At 39.9% G+C, this 6,667-nt stretch overlaps 1 pseudogene; it reads left to right on the top strand.

The window, feature by feature from the left end:
• The first annotated feature begins 929 nt into the window (after positions 1-929).
• Positions 930-1,452, top strand: LOC131831195 (single-stranded DNA-binding protein, mitochondrial-like; annotated as a pseudogene).
• Positions 1,453-6,667: the final 5,215 nt, after the last annotated feature.

Genomic DNA, 6,667 nt, shown 5'->3' with positions numbered 1-6,667 from the left:
TTTTAACCACAATTTTATTTTTTAAACATCTTACTTTTATTTTTTCAGTGAAGACCAGTTCTTATTTTTATTTATTTAAAGATTTATTTATTGTACTTATTTCTTTTCTTTTAAAAAAAATTATTTATTTATTTGTCAGAGACAGAGAACAAGCAGGCAAAGTGGCAGGCAGAGGCAGAGAGAGAAGCAGGCTCCCCACTGAGCAAGGAGCCTGATGCGGGACTCGATCACAGGACTCTGGGATCATGACCTGAGCCGAAGGCAGAAACTTAACCGACTGAACCACCCAGGCATCCCAAGAATTATTTATTTTAGAGAGAGAAAGGGAAAGGGCAGAGGGAGAGGAAGAGAGAGAATCTTAAGCAGGCTCTATGTCCATCATGGAGCCTATTGCGGGGCTCGATCTCACAACCTTGAGATCACGACCACAGAGATGTTTAACTGAGTCACCCAGGCACCCCTGGACCAGTTTTTAATTTGTTCTGTTAAAGCAGCATATCTGTGAGTGGGCTCTATGATTCTTAGTGCTAATTATCTGCAGTCTCAGCTCAGTCTAATGTGTGACTACGATTTATGTAGAATAAGGCCTTGAAATATTTCCCTAACAAAGGTCACTAAGTAAGCATCTCCTGCAATGTTAAGAAGCAAAAAGAAATCTAATTAATAACCTGATTGATTCTGGGGAGTGGATAAATAATATGCACTACAAAGTCATTTAATTTATGTGATAAAATGCACCTTGGTTCTCTGTAATCCCCTATTAAAGACAGGGAAGAAAACCGTTGGAAAATAATCAGGATGAAAAAGAGACAGAGGGGCCTAGCTAGAAGCTGAACCAGCTAGAGCATCTCATGAGGGAGGGAGGGAGCCAGGAGTTCTTTGCTAGGGGAAGACCAAAGACTAGACTGTAGGAAAAGCAAATAGAAGCCATGTTTCGAAGACCTGTGTTACAGGTATTTCATCAAGTTTGTAAGGCATGAGTCTGGAATAGCTAGCAGCTTGGTTCTGGAAAGATCTCTGAACCGTGTGCAGCTGCTCGGGTGAGTGGGTCAGGACCCCATAATGAGACAGGTGGAAGGGAAAAGCTCAGTCACGATATGTTCTCTAGTGACAAATGAGATGTGGTGGTCCGGGGAGAGTGAAGCGTACCAGATGAGTGATGTAAGTCCAAAGACAACATGGCATAGGATATCAGTATTCCGCCCAGACCTCAGAGGTGGGGTATACCAGTGTGTCAAAAAGGGGTCCCGAAGTTATGTAGAAGGGGAAGCAGACTATGGTGAACACACAGATAAAAATAATGTGAGGCGGCAAGCAACAACAATCTTAGCTGATAACATTATATTTCTGAGTGACCAGACCAAAGAGAAGGCATGGAGTGGACGACTCTCCTTTGGCTATTGTTTGGTACAGTCTCATTTCCAAATCACGTATAGACTTTATAGTTCCTAAGGACAAGAATTAAAATACTCTTTTATATAAAATGAGAAAAAAGAGGGGGGAGGATGGTCTTGGAGAAAACGTTGAGAATAAGAAAGACTGCAAGGAAAGAGAAAGGGTTGATGATCCCAGAGTGAGGGTCAGATGTCCTGGCTAAGAGTATTAGAAGAAAACTACTTTTGCTACTTGGTATATCACAGCTGATTTTTGTGGTCCTGGTGGTGGTTATGAGTGTGAGTTCTGTGATCCAACTGCTGACTCCAGCACTACACCCCGTGAACATGGGAGAGTTACCTAAACTCTCTAAACCCCAGTGCCCTTCAGGGTGTACAGTTCGATTATAATTTCATCTACGTTATGGTGTTTTTTAGGAGGCAACCCCAGTAATGAATTGTAAAGTACCTAGAACAATGTCTTAGATGTTATAAACCATCAACAAATACTACCATTATGACAATGTTTGAAAAGTAAGCTAGAGTTAACAGTGAAGACTTTACCTTGGTGAATTTCTTCACTGTGCTTCAGTTTTGTTTCAGTTTTGTCTCAGATTTTCTTTTTTTAAAAACAGCTCCCCACCCTCAAGGCTCCCTGAAGACCTCTGAAGTGAAGAAAGGAATGTATGTGTGGGTGTGTGTGTATGTTGTGTGTTTACGGTTTTTCCTTTCTTTTTCTTTCTTTTTAAGATTTTATTTATTTGACTCAGAGAGGGAGATCACAAGCAGACAGAGAGGCAGGCAGAGAGAGGGGGAAGCAGGCTCCCCTCTGAGCGACACCCTGATCCCAGGACCCCGAGATCATGACCTGAGCTAAAGGCAGAGGCTTAACCCACTGAGCCACCCAGGCGCCCCTGTTTAAGGTTTTCCTAATGAGATCCGTGTGCAGTCAAAATGTCGGTAGTTGGTATCACTGTGTCACTCTGTTTTGGGCATGCTCCTTTCCACAGAATTAATCTGTGTATTTAATTTTGTAACACTGGAACCAGGAAACTGTAAGATCAGGTCATTGTCTGGTAATGTTTACTTTGTCTTCCCGCTTCTAGGTTGTATAGTTCTACACAGGCATTCAATTTAGAACGCTTAGTTCCATGGTTAATTACAGGTCTGCCTTGGCTAGACCATTTTCTTTCTGATGTTTACTGATCCTGGCAAAGTTCAGATCACTGCTGGATGGCAGTGATGGAGCCTCTAAGTGGAATTTCTAACAGTAAGAAAGGAGTTGTCATGAATTGTTAAAGAGGATTTTCTTCAGTGCATTTGTCCACTTGGTAGATTCATTAAACTCTTGAATTACTTAATTTCCTTTTAAAGAATCTGCGTAAGCTCTCCAGAAAAAAACACTGTACTTACCTAATACCTGACAAAGCAATTTAACTCCCCAATGATATTATGTCTACCTTTGGAAACACTTTTATTAGTGTTCCAATTTTTATAGTTAGAAAAGATTTTGAAAATTTTATTTCTCATATGGTTTTAGATTAACAACAAAACAGAGAGGAAGGTTTCAGAGATTTCCCTTATGCCCTCTGCCCATGCAATGGCACGATTTCTCTCATTATCAACATCCTCTACCATAATGATACATTTGTAAGAATTTCTGGACCTATGCTGACATACTGTAACCACCAAAGTCCATAATTTACCCTACGGTTCATTCTTGATGTTGGTATATTCTGTGGTTTTGGACGAATGGATATAGACACATATCCATTATTATGGTATCAGAGTATTTTCAGTGCCTTAAAAATCCTTTGTGCTTCATTTATTCATCTCTCCCCTCAGCCAGCTGGTAACCACTGACCTTTTTACCTTCTCTTGTTGCCTTTTGCGGAATGTCATAGAGTTTAAATCATAAGTTTGTAGCCTTTTCAGATTGACTTCTTTCACTTAGTAATACGCCTTTACCTTTCTTCCTTGTGTTTTTATGGCTTGATAACTCATTTTGTTTGAGTGCTGAATAATAGTCCATTGTCTGGATGCACCCTAGTTTATTTGTCCATTCGTCTGCTCAAGAGGTCTTGGTTGCTTTTGAGTTTTGCTGTTAACGAACAAAGCCGATAAAAACAAATGCGTGCAGGTTTTTGTATGGACATAAGTTTCCAACTCTTTTGGGACAAATACCAATGGGTGCAATTGTTGGATGGTATGGTCAGAATATGTTCAGTTTTATAAGAAACTGAAAAACTGTCTTTCAGAATTCTTTCATTTTTTAATGGTTTAAAATAGCTTTTTATTTTTCTAAAAAATTGTGAGGTTGCTTTGGAACTGAGAAGGAAGTGATGCATTCCGTCTTCTCTTCTTGTCATTTGCTTTCTTACTGTTCTCCTAAAAGGACTCATTTCCACCATCCCTGCAAACCAACAGCTAAGCCTGTGGTTTGTGTTGCATGAATAAAGCATGATCTCTTTGATCTTCGTCTGCTACGTCATGATCTGCTTTCTTGCTTTTCCTTTTCATTCTTGCCTACTGATTTTAGTTGATTCTCAACTCTGTGGTCCAGTTTCTAAAATTGTCGTCTTAAGTTAGAAATATATGTCATAACAGTCTATCCAAAGTATTAAGAAAAGCAGAAATTCAGTGACATGAAAGCTTGAAGAAAAAGAAAATTGACAGAAACTGACAATGATAGGATTGGTTCTTGGCAGGGCTGTAGCTACTTCCTATTACCATTTTTACCTCTTTCTATTTCTGGAAGTGGAGAGTAATTTTGGAGGTAATCATGATTTCCTGCCCTTAGTACTTATATTTTGTGAATTTCTCAAGTCACTTTTATACCTAATTAAACTAAAAACAAGGCTTAATTAATTAATCAGTAATCTGATTTTAAAAGACAATTAGTGCTTCCATATGTCAAGTTGCCAACTTCCAGATATATCTTTCGTTCCTTCTTTCTCTGAATTTTTACACTCACACACTGCCATATGTATAGATAATGTATAGGGTAAACACACATACAAACACTTGAGCCTCATTATTTGTAGATTTTGCATGTGTGTGAATTCACCTACCACTAAAATTTATTTGTAACCCCCCACATCAGGTGCTTTTATCTTGTACCTGTGCAGAGGGGAATATCAGTGTCCCCTTCCCCCAGCTGGTGTCATACAAGACATCACTTTGCCTTTGGCTATTCCTTTGGCTCTCATACTGTAAATAAGTGTCCATTTTGCAGTCCATTCAGTGGCAACATGTTTCACACTTTTGTGCTTTTTGTTGACAGTTGCACTGTTTAACGTGGCCTCTGTATATAGGGCTGAAATGCTGTCTAGCGTTTCTTAATGCACCAGGGCTCCGATGTGCCTCATAAAGGAAATGGGTAGGATAAGCTCCATTCTGGCATGAGTTAGAGTGTTGTTGATCATCAGTTCAATGGTAAGGGATCAACTGTATATTAAATAAGATGTTTTTAAAAAGAAAGACACATATAATGAAGTTATGTATTGATTAGTTGAGGAAAATATGGGCAGAGGCTTGCCAGAGCCTGATGCTGTATTTCTCCTGGGAGGGTAATTCATTATTTACCAATTCATTGTCTGGGGTGACTTTATAGACCATGACAACCACAATCGGTGAGAATTGACTATATATAACTTACTGAGGTTTTAAATGTATATGTCTGTATTATCTACTCCCTATATACCTGTTGGGATATATAAACACACGCATACTCTATACACGTGTGTTTACTTTTCGCATGTTCTCTAGATATGCTACCAAAGTTTAAGGATGACTGATCTATTAAGATATGCAGTTTAGGGGCACCTGGGTGGCTCAGTGGGTTAAAGCCTCTGCCTTTGACTCGGGTTATGATTCCAGGGTCATGGGATCGAGCCCCGAGTTGGGCTCTCTGCTCAGCAGGGAGCCTGCTTCCTCCTCTCTCTCTCTCTGCCTCTCTGCCTACTTGTGATCTCTGTCTGTCAGATAAATAAAACAAAAAAATCTTAAAAAAAAAAAAGATATGGAGTTTAAGGAAATAAAACTAAACACTTTAGATTCACTTGGCTAAGAAATGTGGCCTCACATTTTTTTCTCCTTGTCAAATAGCTATTCTGGCCAGAGAATCAATTTATTATTTTAGTAATAAAGCCTTTCCTGGGAGTTCGCCTCCGGAACCCTGTCTCTCCTGGGCCTAGCATTTCTTATTCCCTCTTTATTGCTGTCATTTTCTTTGCCAAGTCCCTTCCCATTGGTTTGCCTCAGCGGGATTTCATTTGCTAACAGTAGCTGCTTACATTATGTCTTAAGCTAGGAAGTGATGGTATCAGCAGGGGCAACGAATAGTAACCGTGCCACCTCTGGGACCTACTGGCCTTTCAGAAAGGGGGAGCCATGCCATGTGCTGTGCCCAGGGACTGTTCACCTTCCCTCGTGCAGAACTGACAGCGCTTTCGGTCCCCTTGTTCCTCCTCCGGGACCCTCTTTGCTTTTTCATGTTCAAGAAGTTGCCTTTTCCTTCTTTTCTGGGCAATGTTTTCTAGCTCCCAGTTAGAAAAGAACATAGAGGTACATATTCACTTTTTTCGGCTATTACTTCCACCTATGTTTTGGGCGTCGTGTGAGACAAGGGAACATACATTACTGTTTTCCAGGGGCTTTTAGTTCAGAGTGAGAGGAAGAGTCGTTAAGCCAGGAAGTAGTTAGTTAGGTGATTTGAAGTAGTGATGCGTTACTATGGAAAGAAAGCAAGGGAATGGAAAGGAAAGTAGCTAGGACGAGAATGGGAAGAGGGTTGCTCTCTTAACACGCTGACCAGGAAAGAGAGAGGGATTTCCTGAAAGAAATTTGGGTCTTGGATCCAGATGTGAAGTAGAATTGAAAAGGCTTGTCAGCTCACACAACCTTTATCTTCACGGTGCTTTTTACAATTATCCTGATTATTCTAATTTTACTTGGAAACTATTGACAACAGAAAAAAGCCTGCCCAAAGACTTTCACCATCTACTAGAGGTAATAATTAATATATTTTAAACTTTGTCATACACAATAGGAGACAGGTGCCACAGAAAATTTTGTTTGAGGAAAGAGATACTGTTTCCTACTACTGGTAATGATTTATGCATGTGCATGTTCATTGTCAGAGAGGTTTCTGGAAAAGGTGGCTTTAATTAAACAGACTTGAGGGAATGATTGGGAAGTGGCTGTCTGGATGGAAGAATTAGCGAGTCTGGACATGGAACTCACACTCAGTTTGTAGAAAGCCGTGAGTATTAAGCTAGTTTTTATTCCTATTT

Source organism: Mustela lutreola, chromosome 5 (genome assembly GCF_030435805.1).
Source record: "Mustela lutreola isolate mMusLut2 chromosome 5, mMusLut2.pri, whole genome shotgun sequence".
Taxonomy (NCBI): Eukaryota; Metazoa; Chordata; class Mammalia; order Carnivora; family Mustelidae; genus Mustela; species Mustela lutreola.
Note: the sequence above shows the minus strand (reverse complement) of the source record. Positions and strands in the feature narration are given on the sequence as shown.